We start from the raw sequence: 16,187 nt of genomic DNA on the forward strand, positions 1-16,187 counted from the left end.
AGCCTCTGGTGTTGTCCCTAATCTTTCATCTTAAAAAAAAAATATTTTTTTTTCTGTGTATGAGTATTTTGCCTGCATGTGTTTAAGTGTTCCGCGTGCACTCCTGGTGCCTGCAGAGGCCAGAAGAGAACCCCAGCTCACCTAGGGCAGGGGATACAGGTCGTTGTAAAGTGGGGACTGGACCAAGGTCCTCTGGAAGAGCCGTGAGTGTTCTTTACCACCTAACTGTCTCTCTAGCCCCACCTTTCACCATTTGTAAGCAGTCTCTTGCTGTCTACTGTGCATGCTAAGCTAACTGCCCCAGCAGACTGTTTCTGGTCTCTGCCTGCCTTCTCACGGTACTGAGCCTAGAGTGCTGGCCCCTCACCTCAGCTTCACAGCTTCAGCTGGCTTAAACTGAAATATAAAAGGCGGGTCCTCATACTTGTTGACACAAGTTTTTACCCATAAATTCATCTTCTCAGCTTCCCAGTCCCCATTTTTGATAGTCCAGGCTAATCTGAAACATCCTATGTTTCCCAAGCTAACCTCCAACTAGTGAATTTCCTGCTTGAAGCTGCGGAGTCTTGGAGTTACAGACCTATCATGCTGCTTTGGGAATCTCATTCTGGTTGGTATATGCCACTTAAGCTAGCCAGGGGCCTCATCTTGACCCTGTTCCTGGTGTGATGCAGCGCCCTCTCTGTGTAGGATCTGTGACTGTGTGACCATATTCCTAACAAGTCTTCCCATGCCCTCCTGGGGCTGTAAGAGTGAACCTAGATCCTGCTCTGACATCTACACCCTTGGACCTCAGCAGAAATCTAGGAAAAGGGAGATGGAAGACCCACCAAGTATCCAACTTACCTCAAGAACTATAAGTAGTAATGTGGGAGATGAAGAATGGTCAGAGGTCTTGGGACCTGGTGGCCTTGGTCCCTATAGGCTGATGTCACCAGTAAGCCTCCTGGGAGCAAAGATACAAGCATGTTATTAAGAATTGGCAGGACGGCTTAGGAATAAAGGTGTTTGCTGCAAGCGCAGACTACCCAGGTTTGACGTGCAGGACCCAGTGGGTCTCCCATCGTGAAAGGGGGACATTGCAAACTATATAGAGCACACAGAGTAATAAAATATTTTAACAAAGGAAATTACTTTAGACTGTCAAATTCATTGTGTGGAATGCTAGCATAACATACAGAAAACCATGGGTTCCTTCCCAAGTAGAAAGGGCCTGTGGGAGGTCAGGCTTGAATCCCAACATTCCCAAATGTGCAGGCAAAAGCTGGTGAGAGTGGCATACGACTTTTATTCCAACACTTGGCAGGCAGAGGCAGGCAGATGTCTACATTCCAGGACAGCCAGGGATACACAGTGAGACTCTTGTCTTGAAACAACAACAAAGCTGCAGGGAACTGAGTTGGGAGTTCAGTGTCAGAGTGAGAGACGCAGGGAGTCCGTGGCCATCCTACATGAGAAGGTGATGTGGCATTAAAAGCTCCTCCCCCATCCAATCCTTGTCATTTTTAATATGTGTGCATGCGTGAGTGAGGATGAAGTTTATCAAGCCCTCCCTCTCTGGTGTGGTCCTAGCCATACACATGCTTTAAATCAGTGTTTCTTTCTCTATAGTTCTCTGTCGTTATCTTGAAAGGGGGGTAAGGGGAGAAGCCAAGAGTCTAGCTCACCTAAAAAAGTAGAGAAAGGCCAGGCAGTGGTGGCACATGCCTTTAATCCCAGCTCTTGGGGGGCAGAGTCAGGCAGATTTCTGAGTTTGAGGCCAGCCTGGTTTACAGAATGAGTTCCAGGACAGCCAAGGCTATACAGAGAAACCCTGTCTCAAAAACAAAACAAACAAACAAAAAAGTATAGAAAGTAACTTGGAAGGCTTGGAGAGGGGATCTCCAATTGGTGGGGGCTGGCAGAGGACTTGAGCCCAAAGGTCACAGGTCCTGAAACCTGCTGATATAGAGCCCTACTGCCCTATATCAAAAGAGTAAGGACTGCCATTAAGGATAGGTTTTAGCGACAAGGCAGATGGTTTAACTGATAAGGGCACTTGCCACCAGTCTAGCTGTCTGAGTTCCCTCTAGGGTCTGCAGAGTGGAAAGACAGAACAGAATCCAGGAAGTTGTCCTCTGCCTTCCCACGGAGCGATGACCCATAATAAAGAATAAGTGGAATTAGATGTTTTAACAAAAGAAGTGATATTAGGATCGAGCAGAGTTGGCAGTGTGCTGTCCTAGCATTCAGGAAAAAAAGAGTACAAAGCAGATAAGGCTTGTAGTTCTAGCGCTCCCGAACATGGAGGCAGCTGAATCAGGGGTTCCAAGTCACCAATGATGGCCATGCTACGTGGTCAGGCCAGTGAGACCATGTGATGGAATGAAAGGCTCTTGCTCTCAACCTCTCAGACTCTCTGCTCGTTCTTCTTCTTAGCCTTTTTGGGTGTTGGATGAGGGTGCCGGCTTGTGTGCTGTGCAGTACTGGGTATATGGAGAGGACAGACATCTTCCAGGGTCTGCAGTCCTACGCTTTAGGTGCAGGGTTTCTCCTCCACTGTCTGCACCAGGATTGTTGTCCCTTGAGTTTACAGACAGCCTCCTGTGTCTGCCTGCTTTCTTGAAGAAGACAGCATCAGTACTGATGCCCCCCACTGGCCTCCCTGCCCGGCCTTGGCATGTGTTCTTGTCTTAGAACAAGTGTGACCACTTAGTGGGTGAAGCAAACTATCCTGGTGCCCCCATTTCTGAAAGCCCAGCTAGCCTGAAAAAAACAGGTTTTCTTGTTAACATCCAGCAGATTCCTTGAGCCTCTGGAATATTTGGATTGCCTGCCCACACCCTAAAATGCTGCTATGAGCCTCCCCTGCCCCCAGATCTTGTTTTATACCACTTGATCCAACTTATGAACTCCCTAGTACCAAGCCTGGCAGGGGGAAGCCTCCTCTCTGGGTGGGTCAGTGAGTGTATAAGCACCTCCCTTCCAGGTCTCCTCTAGGTCACCTGTGGAGGCTGTAGGGTTTTTATCAGCTCAGCTTTACCATCCCCACCCACTAGTACACTGCAGGTGTCTAAGAACGGTGTTGGGGGCTATGATGGTTTGCATATGCTCAGCCCAACGAGTGGCACTATTAGAAGGTGTTGCCCTGTTGGAGAAGGTATGTCTCTGTGGGCATGGGCTTAAGACCCTCATCCTAGCTGCCTGGAAGCCAGTATTCTGCTAGCAGCCTTCAGATAAAGATGTAGAACTCTCAGCTCTTCCTGCACCATGCCTGCCTGGATTCCCCCATATTCCCACCTTGATGATAATGAACTGAACCTCTGAACCTGTAAGCCAGCCTCAATTAAATGTTGTCCTTATAAGAGTTGCCTTGGTCATGGTGTCTGTTCACAGCAGTAAAACCCTAAGACAAAAGTTGGTACCAGAGACTTGGGTATTACTGTGCTAGGCCTGACCATGTTTTTGTTTGGATGAATGTGGATTTTGGGACTTTGGATTTGGAAAGCTGTGGAATGCTTTAAGTAGGGCTTAACGTGTTATCCTAGTGGGAATATGGAAGACTTTGTTACTGAGAGTGATTTGAATTGTGCAGAACTGGTCCAAGAGGTTTCAGTGGGGAAATTCCATATGTGGCCTAGAGACTGGTTTTGTGGTATTTTGGTGAAGAATGTGGCTACTTTTTGCCCTTGTATGAAGAGTCTGCCTGAGGCTAAGGTGAAGAGAGTCAGATTAATTGTTTTGACAAAGGAAGTCTCAGAAATGCCCATCATGGACTTTGTTCTCTGATTAAGTCTCATATGAAGAGCACTTAAACAAGCGTAGCAAGCTGAGAAAGGAAAAATATAAATATATGGTTCAAGGGGCAACAGGAAGTGAAATGGAGCTGAATCCTGTGTCCAAGGACATAACAAATTAAGGGAGTGGGGCTTTGGGGCAAGATTCTACCCAGCTAAAGTTAGATCCAGGCGTGGTGGTACACACATTGACTACCAGGGGATAAAGCCAAGCAGATCTCTGAGTTCAAGGTCAATCTACAAAGCAAGATCCAGGACAGCCAAGCTTAGGCAGTGAAGGAGTAGGAAAAGAGGAAGCTGGTGATAATGTAATAGAACATGGGGGCCATGTTCCAGCTCCTGCAAGCAGCAGAACTCAGCAGCTTTGGCCATGTGTCTCTGGCTTTGTAGTCAAGAAGAGGAAGAGACTCCTGGGACAGCTGATGCTGGTTACCTGGAGCTAAGAAATGAGTGGTGATTAAGAAGAGACTAACATCACTGAGGAAGTGTTTTCTGAGAGCACGGAGGCTGTGTTCCAGAAATAGTCAAGGTTGTACCTCATGCTGCGGCTGTACTTGGTGATATATAAGAGTCACCCAGATGGTACTGGTTTTGAAGGCATGAAGGCATCATGAAGAGCAGCTGAGGCTTGGCACTGTGAGAGGCCATGGAAGGCCATTGGTGAAGGTGCAGCCTCAGTTGCAGTCGATGGACCAGGACTGAAAGGGTCATGCAAAGGAGTTGAGACCTGGCACCATGAAGAGAGCCTATGACAGGCTCTTGGTGAAGCCTAGTTGTAGTGGAAGACCCCAGTGTAGTGAAGATGCCAGTGCCAGGAATGACCACCAAGAATGCAGCGGCAGTGGATCAACCTGCCTGGATGCTGCCATGTTCCTGCCTTGATGACAATGGACTGAACCTCTGAACCTGTAAGCCAGCCCCAATTAAATGTTGTCCTTTTAAGGGTTGCTTTGGTCATGGTGTCTGTTGACAGTAGTAAAACCCTAACTAAGACAAGAGTACAGAAGACAGAAGATAAGACAAATGTCTAACTCACCTCAGGAAATAAGAAATGTAACTTGGGAGACTTGGTGAATTCTGTACTGCAGGGGAACTCCAATAGGTGGGGGACTTGACCCAAAGGGTCAGAGGTCCTGGGACTTGATGACCTTGGTTTCCTCTGTATAGGTACACCAATGAGTCTCTCTCTTAAGATAAAAGAAATGAGTTTTTAAGAAAGCAGGAACTGGCAAGCTGATAAAGACATTTGAGAGCCTGACCACCAGAGTTCAGTCTACGGGTCCACATAGTGCCAGGAAGAAGTACCGAATACCTTACATCATTCTCTAACCTCCTTAATGCTCTGAGGGCTTTTCATACATAAATGGAATTAAAATTTGTTAAGAACAACAAAAAAGACATTCAAGTTGGAAATCAGGTCAGTTGGTTGAGAGCTGGCCAGGGTGGAAGAAGACATGACTTCTCTCCTAGCACCCAGTGAATGCTGCATGGTGGCTCAGGACTGTAGTATTAGTACTCCTGATGGCAGACTCAGCTGGAACCAGGAGTTTAAATATCCCTTGGTGACATACTGAGTCAGTCCTTGGTCATCCAACATAGCAACATGAAACCATAAAGGCTCTGCATTAGAACCGCAGGTACTTTGTTTTTTGTTTTTAAAGAAAAATCAACTCTGGCCTGGCAGTGGTGCTGCATGTCTTTAGTCCCAGTACTCAGGAGGCAGAGACAGGCAGATCTCTATGAGTTCCAGGCCAGCTTGTAGCAGGGGTTCCTGTGCCAGGACACCCCAGGCTACACAGAGAAATCCTGTATTGAAAAGCAAAACAAACAAACAAACAAAATCAACTGTGTGTGTGTGTGTGTGTGTGTGTGCGTGTGTGTGTGGTGTATAGCAAGGGTGGTGTGAGCCATAGTGCACATTTTGTCGTCCTCAGATAGCTGTCTTTATTGTTCATCATTTTTGATGCAGTGTTTATCTTCATTGCCTCCTCATGGACCAGGCTAAATGCTGCTGGTGTTCCCTACTGGGGTTTTACGTGTCTTCTTGGGACGTGGACCCAGGCTGACTCTTAACCACTGAGCCTTGCCCACAACGCCCCCAACCCTCTTTGAGAGTTCGTGCTTGCCTGGAGCATGTTTCCTTGGCTGACCTCAACCTAGTAACTCCTGTGCCAGAACATCGTAAGTGTTGGCTTTAGGGACTCAGACCACCACGTGCTACCTCGGACCCAATTGCCTTCTCCCAGTTGGTCTGACCTGAGACTTCCCTTTCCCCTGTCAAAGTGGAGTCCCCTTTGTGACTACAAAGAAAATCATTTTCTCTCTACATCTCCTCCAGGCTTCTCCTTGGGGGTAGAAGCTTTTTAGCATCCCACCTCTGGCCTCTCCCTCTGGTACCGGTGAAAGGGGCTAAGAAGACAAAGAAGAGAAGCCAAGGGTTTAATTTACCTTTTAAAATAATGGAATTAACTTGAGAGAGTTGGGAAATTTACCTGCAGAGAGCTCCAATTGGTGGTGGGCAGATTCCCCCCACACTAACCAACAGTGGACTTGACCCAAAGGGTCAGAGGTCCTGGGACCTGATGACCTTTGGTCGCCTCTTGTTAGGCACAATAATGAGTCTCCTAGAAGCAGAAGGAAGGCTTAGCGTTAAAAAACAAAATCAACCAACCAAACAAAAACCATCTTGGGAGCTGGCCAGATGTTTTAGCAGGTGAAGGCAATTTTCTGTGACCTAACATGATTCTGATCCCTGGGATCCACTAAGCAGAGAGAAAAGAGACTCCCACTGATCCACTAACCTTCTCCTGTATAGAGTGGCATGCACACACAGAATAAATACATTTCATACGAATATCTTAACAAGGTACACTGTATTAGGAATGGGGGATAAACTTGGTTGGTAGAGTACTAGCCTAGACTACAGGATCCCCCCTTCCCCCCCCCCAACTAAATACAGAGTCCAAAGTAGATCCGGATATAATCCTAGCACTTCAGAAGATTGCAGCCAGCTGAAGTGGGTTCAATGCCACCATTGATGAGAAAGGAGTCCTTGGTCATCCTAGGTGCGACATAAAACCATTATATGCCATTAAAGACTATCCCTAAGAGTCTCTGCTTGGGCTGGAGAGATGGCTCAGTGGTTAAGAGCACTGACTCATCTCCCAGAGGTCCTGAGTTCAACTCCCAGCAACCACATGGTGGCTCCCAACCATCTGTAATGGGATCTGATGCCCTCTTCTGGTGTGTCTGAAGACAGCTACAGTGTACTCATATACATAAAATATAGTAAGTAATTTTTTTTAAAAAAGTCTCTGAGCAGGGCGGTGGTGACACACCCCTTTAATCCCAACTCAGGAGGAAGAGGCAGGCGGATTTCTGAGTTCGAGGCCAGCCTGGTCTACAGAGTGAGTTCCAGGACAGCCAGGGCTACACAGAGAAACCCTGTCTCAAAAAAGCAAGCAAGCAAACAAACAAACAAAAAAATCTCTGCTCATTCTCCTTTGTAATGATTTTGTGTTTTGTTTGAGAGTTATGACATGTCATAGTGGACATTTGGAGGGCACAAGACATCCTCACTGTCAACTGTTTTTATTTAGTGTCTCATTCTCTGCTGCATAAACTATGCTGTCTGTCCCATGGCATTCCAGACACTCCCCTTGCCTGCCTGTCCTCTGGGAGTGCCGACATTCACTATCTGCCAGGCCTTTGCACATGTTCTTGGGACCCAACTCAGGCCCTCACACTTGCTCAACAGAAACTTTATGCTGCATTCATCCACCTCTCATGTTTCCCCAATTTCTGAAAACCCAGACAAGCCTGGCACCCACTTGCTCGGTAGGCTAACTTCGTACTGTTAAATCATCTGCTGGGGCCTTTGGAGTGTTGGGATTCCTGCCCACACCACTGCACGCTGCTTTGAGCCTTATTTTTGTCTTCTGCCACTTGATCCAAACTGGGAAACCTCGTATGCAGGGGGAAGCCTCCTCTCTGGGTAGGTCAGGGACTGTATAAGCACCTCCCTTCCAGGTCTCCTCTAGGTCACCTTGCTGAGGCTGTTTTCATCTGCTCAGCTCTCCCATCCCCACCCACTAGTACACTGCAGGTGTCTAAGAAAGGTGTTGAGGGCACAGAAGACAGAAGAGAAGACAAGTTCTAACTCACCTCAGGAAATGAGGGATGTGTCGTGGGAGATCCTTGGGGGAGCTCCAATAGGTTTGGATGGGCAATGGACTTGACCCAAAGGGTCAGAGGTCCTAGGACCTACTGACCTAGGTCCTACTGGCCGTGCACACCAATGACCCTCCTAGGAGCAGAGAGGAAGTTTCTCCATTAAAAAAGCCCTGGGGTGCTGTGAGATGGTTCAACAGTCAAAGGTGCTTTCCAGCAGCCCCAAGTTCAATCTCCAGGTTCCACATGGTAAAAGGAGAGAAAAGACTCCACACATTGCCCTCTACTTTCTCCCACACTGTCCCATGCACGCAAGGGCCTACGCACGCGCACACATACACACACACACACACACAATAGACGATGCATACAAACACTTGTGACTTGGGAATAAATTCAGTTGGCAAAATATAGGCAAGCAGGCAGGAAGCCACGGGTCCTCTCCCCAACCCTGAAGAACATGGCCTGTGTACCAGCCCTTCTGAGAGTGGAAACATCCGTGTCAGTGTCCTCTTTTGTAACATAAGGAAGCACCTGGCCATCCTATGTGGCTGCGTAAGACGGTGAAATGTCATTGAAGGGTCTATCTCAGCTACTCTGCTCTCCTCCCCTCTTTTCATCTTGAGTTTGATGGGGAGATTTTAACTTGTGCAGTATGTGGTGTGGGGAGGACATGAGGTATCCTCAGGGATAGAGCCTCACTGTCCACAGATTTTGATGGTCCCTGTTCTCTGCTGCATATACAAGGCTAGCTTCCTGCTGGGCTCCCAGGCACTCGCTGATGTCTGCATGCCTTCTGGTCAGAGGAGAGCTGGGCATACTGACACCCACTACCTGCCAGGCTGTCGTATGTGTTCTTGGGACTCGATTCAAGTCTTCACACTTGGTCAACAATAATTCTATGCTTGAATCCGTTTCCCTTACTCCCCCATTTTTGATTGCTCAGCCTAGCCTGGAATACACTTGTTTCTCAGGCTGGCCTCAACTGGTCAATCACCTGCCTGGGCCTTATTTTGGAATTATAGGCCCAAACCACCTCCTTTGGCTTTCAGTTTTGCTTTCTTTTATTTGATCCAATCTAGGACTCCTCATTCTCCTCTGTGGCATGTAGATATCTCCTTTCTGAGTGGATCTGTGAGTTTATAACTACCTTCCTTTAGGGTCACCTTCATGTCACAGTCTGAGGCTTGCAGGGTCTTCAGCATCTTACTTCAGACCTCTCCTTCCTCTAGTACACTCCAGATGTCTAGAGAAGGTTCTAGGGCGGTGCATAAGTGGGAAGATAGGCCTGTCTAACTCACCTCAAAAAAATAAGGGAATTAAGTTGAGAGGCTTGGATACTTCTCCACCTGCTGGGGAGCTCCAAAAGGTAGGGAATGAACAATGGGTTTGACCCCAAGGTTCAAAGGTTCTGGGACCTGAAGACCTTGATTTCCACTGTCCAGTTACACCAACAAGCTCCCTGGGGGGAGAAAGATTTAGATTTTCTGCTATTAAGAAAGCATATTCACCAAACGCTGACACCATTGCAGGTCCTGGGCCTGACCCCGAAGGTCAGAGGTCCTGGGACCTGCTGACCTAGGTCCTTACTGGCCAAGCACACCAATGAGCCTCCTTGGAACAAAAACATGAGACTGTTATTGAAAACTATGTTTGTATTTGGAGATAGTGAGATGGCTCAGAAGATGAAGGCTTTTGCAGCAGTGTCACCACTTAAATGGACCACTCAGCCCCCTGACCCCTCATGGTAGCAGAAAAGCACTGACAACCCAAAGTTGATCTCAGATCTACCTAGGTGGGTCACAGTGCTGGCTTGGGTGCACACAATCAATGTAACACAAAACTGTTTTCAAGAAAAGCTGTTAAATAAACTCTGTGCAGTGCTAGCCTAGCCCAACACTGCATAAAGGGCACACACAGTAGGCCTGTAATCTTAGCTTCCAGAAGGGAAGGCGGCTGGGTCTAGAGTTCAGGAGTCATCTGTGGCCACACAGTGGGTCCCTGAGCACGCCACACAGCTATGGGAGGCTCTGAAATGCCATTTAAAGGCTCTCCTCAGACTGTGTTCATCCTTTTTGTTCTTTGTGCCTGTGCTAAGTTGGGGGTCACTTGTCATGCCATGAGTGTGGAGGTCACAGCTCCTTGGTGCTGGCCCTCACCTTCCACCTTTCCTTGTGCGAGGTCTCTGTTTCTCTGCTGTGTTGACCAGTTCAGATGCACTGAACGCTTCCGGATAGCCTGTTTCTGCCTGGCATCCCGCCATAGAGGAGCTACCTCCTCAGCTCTTACATGCCTTCCTGGGACTCAAAACCGGGTCCTCATTCTTATTTGTTTGTTTTTCGAGACAGGGTTTCTCTGTGTAGCCCTGGCTGTCCTGGAACTCACTCTGTAGACCAGGCTAGCCTCGAACTCAGAAATCCGCCTGCCTCTGTCTCCCAAGTTCTGGGATTAAAGGCGTGAGCCACCACTGCCCAGCGTTGTCATGCTTGTTTAGTAAGCACTTTACCCATGGAATCATGCACTTGGCCCTCCTGGTTCATATTCTTTAGAGGCTTGGACAGCCTGGAATGCCCTTTATTTCCTAGGCTGACTTCTACCTGACAATCCTTTCTCTGAGGCCCCTGACGCTGGAGATTACAGCTCCACGATAGGATATGCTGCTTTAGGCTTTCATCCCTGTCTTCTGCCAGTTTTTGCAATCTGAGACTTCCATGCAACCCTGCCTGCCATGAGCAACCCCCTCACGGGTAGGATCTGTGGTACTAGAAACATCTTCCAGGATTCCTTTGGGTGTCCTGCAGTAAGAACTTTGTCACACCACTTGCAGCATCTTTGTATATTTCAAGGTTGCTAGAACGGGGGTGGGGGTCTGTAAGGAAAGAAAATAAGCCAAGGGTCTAGCTGACTTCAGGAAATAGGGAGAGTAACTTGGGAAGCTGGGAGATGTCTCCTGCTGCAGGGGAATGCCAGTGGGTGCGAGGGGGGTGGGTAAGGGCTGAACCTAGAGGGTCAGGGGAGTTGGGACCAGAACACTGAGGTCCTTATAGGCTGAGCCTCCTAAGAGGGAAATGAAGGATTGTCCTTAAGGGAGAGTTGGTGAGGTGGCTCAGCAGTTAAGACCAATGGCTGCTCTTGCAGAGGAACCAGGTTTCATTCCGAGCACCCATATAGTGGCTCACACCTGCCTGTAACAGGGGATCTGATTTCCTGTTCTAAATTCCACAGGGACCAGGCAGGGACACGTGTAATGAACAGTAAGAGCATACAAAACATCCATACAAATAAATAATGATTTTTTTTTAAAGAAAAGATATTAGGGTTTGGCGAGATTCTCAGCATATAAAGCTTTCTGCCTAGGTGCCTGACCACTCAAGTTTGATCTGTGGATGCCCACAATACAAAGAAATAACTGATAACATTGAGGTCGTCTTTCTCTCATACCTGGGTGTGCTAAGCAGACAGGGCATAAAAACAATCAACCCATAAAGGATTAGGGGAGAAAGGGGGTATTGGCTGTGGAGGATAAACTCAGTTGGCAGAGCGCTAACCTGCCATGCCCAAAGTGACGAGGTCCTACTCAGTGTGGCATAAAGCACATGCAGTAGTCAGGGGGGGAGCCTCGGCATTCCTGAAGGTGGGGGAGCAGGATGAGGGGTCAGTGCCCTCCTTGGAGACATGGCACCCTACATGGCTACATGAAATCAGGAAAAGACACTAAAGGCTGACCCTTGGAATAGTCTCTTATCCTGGTAGTTTGTAAATTTGTGCCCTTGTATGTGTGTCACTGTGGGTCCCATTGGGTCCACAGGTCTGTGTGTGTGTGTTCTATGAGTATGTGTGAGATAGAAAGGTAGAGTGGATGAGAGAGAGAGACAGAGACAGAAACACATTATATGCAATCCATGACCTTGGCCTGCATAGAAGGCCACAGGACACTCAGGTGTGGGTCCTCACCTTCAACCTTCTGGGAGGTAGGGTCTCAAGTCATCTTCTGCCCAGGGCTGGCTAGCTAGTCCGGTAACTTAAAAATTCCCACCTAATTCTCTCGACCATCTCACCAAAGGTGTGATAGAATCTGAATTAGTTACACTTCAGGTTTTACCTGGGTTCTTAGATGCAAACACCGGACCTTATGCTCACTGGACAAGCCTCAAGCCATCTCACCAGAGTACTCTAGACTCCTTTTTTTTTAGTGTAAAGTGTCCCCTGGACCATCCTATATTTCCCAGGATGAACAGGGACGTCTTCATGCCCCCTCCTTAGCCTGTTGTGTACTGGGGTTTCCACACTCACACCACTGCATGCTACTGTTCCTGCTCATCCTTGTGTTTTCCCACAGGATGTCACCACAGGCTCCCCACTGGCCCACCTGTGATGGGCTATCCTCTTTTCTAGGTGGGACATGAGACATACGAGCATGCTCCATTCAAGGCTGCTTCAGGCCCCACTCTGGCTGTAGGGCCTTTACCTTTCTACATCCTCATTCTCAGCACCCTGCAGGCATCTGAGAAAGGGGCTAGAGGACCACAGGACAAAAGGTAAGCCAACTGTCTAACTCACCTCAAGAAATAGGGGGAGTAACTTGGGAGGCTCGGAGAAGTCTCCGGCAGGGGAGCTCCAATGGGTGTGGGGAGGGAGGTACTGGACTTGATCAGGAGTGCCAGTGGTCTTCAGACCTGATGTCCTTGATCTCTAGTGGACAGGCACACCAATGGGCCTCCTAGGAGCAAAGATGAAGGACTGTCATTAGGAAAGGACTTTAGGAGTGAGTGAGTGAGTGAGTGAGTGAGTGAGTGAGTGAGTGAGTGGTTCAGTTGATAAAGGCTTTTGCTTCCAGTCCAAGTACTGGTGTGAACTCTGACTCCCCTCAAGACCCCCAAGGGAGCAGACAGCTGACACCCACAAGTTGTCCTAAGACCCACCCACATTTGTGCTGTTACACAGTTGCTGGGTTCACACCTCAAACAATCCATGGGATACCAATAACTTTAATAAGAGAAGCCATAGTGTTAGCAGGGAACACCTTTAGTTGGCAGATTGCTAGTCTAGCACGAAGAAGCCATTGGTTCCCTGCTCAGTAACTGAGCAGCACAGGCCTGGGATCCTGGCACTCCCAAAGGTGGCAGCAGAGGTCACAGCATTTTGAAGTTCTCCATGGAGACACAGCGAGGCCCTGGCAGCCCCACATGTTTCCATGAAGCCTAGAGGGGCCATTAATGGCGATCCCTCAGAATCTCCACTCATTCTGCCTCACGTCATTAGTTGTTGTTGTGTGTGTGTCTCCACACATGAAGACTCATGCACACTCAACTCCCATGAGAACCTGGAGGACACTGGGCAGGCGACATAGGATGGGGTTCCTCCCTCGCTCCCTTTACTCTGTGGAGTCCTCCCAGCTGTCCTGGGAGCTCCTAGACATTTTTTCATTTCTGCCTCCCAGGTGGACAGAGAGAGAGGGAGGGACTACCATTTTGCCTGTGTTTTTAGAATTCAAATTTGGATCTCCATGCTAGCTGGGAATTGTCTTGCCCATTAAAGCCATCTCCACAGTACTCTCTCTCCTTCATTGCTGGGGGTCCAGGCAAGCCCCCAGATTTTGTGTTTCCCAGGCAAGCATATATATATATATATATATATATATATATATATATATATATAGTAAGGCAATGTCTAAATAGTAAATCTCCATTGGGATATCACACCCCACCGCCTTCAACCACATGTTCTCTTGGCCATCGTTCTTGGCTTTTACAACTCTTGGCCCATCTAAGTCTTTTCCCTCCTGCCCCTCCAAGAACCACTGCTTCTGCAGTGTAAGTGTGGAACCATCTTCCTTCCAAGGTGTCTCTGGACCCCCTGGGGCTGAAAGGTCTTTACCACCCTACCTCCATCTGCAACTAGGGAAGGAGTTGGCGTGGGGCATGAAACAGATAACCCAAGTACCCCGCTCACCTCAAGAAACAGGAGAGTAACTTGGGAGGTGAGTAGAAGTCTCCTGCCGGGGAGCTCCAGTGAGGGGTGGGGTGGGAATGGACTTGACCCAGAGGGTCAGAGGTCCTAAGACCTGACGGCCTAGGCCTAGGCCTAGGCCGGGGCAAACGCGTGAGCCTCCTAGGAGAAAGATTCAGGGTTGTCACCAACATGATGTATTGGGCCGGTAGATCGTCATTAAGTTTGGGCTTTTACTACCACACTTTGCCACTCTGCTGATCCCCAAGAACCTTATGGTGCAATGTGCGGTCCCCACTCGGTGGGGGTGACCACACAGCTGCCTCATCTCATGCTAGCACACCCTTCCCACCCCCAACATACACAATATTTTAAAATGCTTTTATGAAATGAAGGGCATCGTGACGACGGTAAGGTCGGCTGATCAAGTGCTGCTTAGCATGGTGTGGGCCATTTATTCCTCCCCAGCCTTGCATATGGGGCACCCAGGGCTTACTTATGTGAGTCTAGCTCTCCCAGAGGCGGAGGCAGTTCATCACTAGTTTAATGTTAACACAGGGACTTTAACAATCCTGACTACATGGGACTATGAAACGTCATTAGAAGCTCTCCATCAGAATCTCATCTCATTTCCATACTCTGTGTGGTGACAAACACATGCCCTGGCTCGTCTTAATGGAGGCAATAGGATGTAGCTGGGGTGGTCCCCACTGACTAACTTTTCTGAAACAAAGTCTCTCCTGCAATATGTGATTTAGGCTAGATGCATACAGGCCTCCTCATAGACTTCCTTCCCTACTACTGCATCATAGAATTGCTGGCCCATGGTACTCCCTCGGTTTTCAAATGCGCTCTGGGTACTCAGACTCTGCATCCTCGAGCTGGCTGTGAAAGGACTTTCTATGCTTTCAACCATTTCTCCAGTATTCTTCATCGCCTTGTGCTTGTGACATGGGACCAGCGTGCTCTGTTCTCCCGACTGGCCTGGATTTTAGTACACCTTTTGCCAGTAGATGCCTCGTGTGAAAATTCTTGATCCACACTACCACACATTGTTTTTGGACCCCTTTTTGATTCAACCTGAGAGTCCCTGTCTGCCAGGCGGCCCCTCCCCCTTTCTGTAGATATGACTACCTAACCATCTCCCCAGTGCCCTTTGTCTCCTCTCCTGCTGATGGGAGGTCTTTACCTCCCACTTCTTGGCATTTATATGTGTAGTATGCTTGCAGACGTCTCTAGTACATGTGTGAAGCCAAGTGTGTAACTCACCTCAATCTATAGATGAAGGTAACGTGGAGGCTCTGGAGAAATCTACTGCAGGGGAGATCTTCTTGGTATGGGTCCAGTAATGGACTTAACCACAAGGGTCAGAGGTCCCGGGACCTGACAATACTGGTTCCTACTGTCCGCACACACCAACAAGACAACTAGGGACAAATATTTGAAAGCTCATTAACTATCTTAAATCAGTCACATCACCCATTTTGATTTTTAAAGTCATTTTATAATTTTTGTGTTCATGCATATGTATGTCTGCACACATGCCACAGTACACATATGGAGGTCAGAAGACAACTTGCAAAGGTTGTTTCTGCCCTTTTACCATGTGGGTCCTGGGACTCCAACTCAGGTGGATCAGGCTTGGCAGCAAGCACCCTGACCCACTGCCATCTCTCTGGTCTTCTCGTCCAGTTTGCGTACACTCATTTGCACGCGTGTACTGCAATCAGTGTAGGACACTTCGTCCTTCCTTTCTCTCCACCTTACTTTTCTAAGAGGCCTGCTCACTAAATCTGAGGCTCGCTAGCTATTTTGGCTGTGCTGCCTTTGTCCCTCTGTATCTCTGAGCATGTGTGCCCATGCCTGGCCGAGCTGGCTTTTACATGGGCACTGGAGACATGAGATCAATCATGTCCTCTTGCTTGTGCTGTGATTGCTCTTATTGAGCGAGCCATCTCCCCAGTCCCCAAACCTAGCATCACAGAAATATTCTGCAGGGCCCCATTTCTTCCCAGCACTCTTGGAGCGTGCTAGCTGGTGCGTCTGATTTGCAAGGCTATCTTCTGCTCCTGGGTCGCCGGTCCCACCCTCCCTTGGTTTATGTAATTATCAAGCCACACAGTCCTAACATGACTGTTGTAGTTGTCCTTTTACTTTCCATGCTGTAGCTTCTAGGTTTAGTTGATCACAATCAAACAATGAGTGTCAGTCCGTGTGCCTGGGGATAAAAGGCTTTTCTCGGTGGATGGGATTGCCTGTGTAAAAGTAGATGTAGGGCCGGGCGTGGTGGCG

Source organism: Mus caroli, unplaced genomic scaffold (genome assembly GCF_978045245.1).
Source record: "Mus caroli unplaced genomic scaffold, Mus_caroli_1 scaffold_4, whole genome shotgun sequence".
Classification (NCBI taxonomy): domain Eukaryota; kingdom Metazoa; phylum Chordata; class Mammalia; order Rodentia; family Muridae; genus Mus; species Mus caroli.